This window comes from Morone saxatilis, unplaced genomic scaffold, assembly GCF_004916995.1.
Source record: "Morone saxatilis isolate NCDOM2014 unplaced genomic scaffold, NCSU_SB_2.0 Contig22, whole genome shotgun sequence".
NCBI classification, from domain to species: domain Eukaryota; kingdom Metazoa; phylum Chordata; class Actinopteri; family Moronidae; genus Morone; species Morone saxatilis.
Window position 1 is genome coordinate 10,904,089 of NW_023339785.1, and position 913 is coordinate 10,905,001.

A 913-nucleotide genomic window follows, 5' to 3' on the forward strand; every position below is an offset into this window, starting at 1 on the left:
GTTGTCTTAAAAATGTACATGTACAAACTTTTCATCATTCTGAGCACATCTCATCCGTGTTGGCTTACTGAGTTTTAGTAAAGAGCAGCCACCATAAAGATATTCTATGAATATTAAACACTGCTATAGCAGTGGCACCACTAGAGGAGGGTCAGTGAACCGGCACAGTAAAGTCAGTTAAACAGCAACTTTTATGTTACGTTTTTACTTTAGTCACCATAAACTACTGGTTATTACAGACCATGTACGGCTGTAATAGAAAAGGTGTGTTTATGGTTTTATTTGTAAGACTTTCTCTCTTTGGAAGTTGAGCAGTTTCAGACAGTTTACTCTTGGCCTGTGAATAAGTACAAAAAGAACCAACTCAAGAAGTCAACCTGCTGATATAGACTGTGAGATGGTTGAAAGCTCCAGAACAAGGTAGTAAGTGGACTTTGAAATGAGATTGTTTAGTCAAAATGTAATTCCTACTTTTTATTTCTGGGAAGGCTAACTGTAATCGAGAAAGGCATGAGCACATCCAGCATCCAACAGGTGCCAGGTACCAAACAAGAAATATCTTGTCAAAATGTAGAATCTATTTACTGTCGCTGTATGAAAATGTGTACGTGTATATAAACCGATCAGCCATAACATTATGACCACCTGAGCACCCTGGTGACAAACTGCTCTGCACTGTGTGTTCTATCAGAACCAGCATTAACTTTTTCAGCAGTCTGAGCTCCATTAGCTCGTCTGTTGGATCGGACCACACGGACCAGCCTTCACTCCTGATGTGCATCAATGAGCCTTGGCTCCCCCATGACTCTGTCACCGTTTCACCACTTTTCCTTCCTTGGAGCACTTTTGATAGGTACTGACCACTGCAGATCGGGAACACCCCACAAGAGCTGCAGTTTAGGAGATGCTCTGA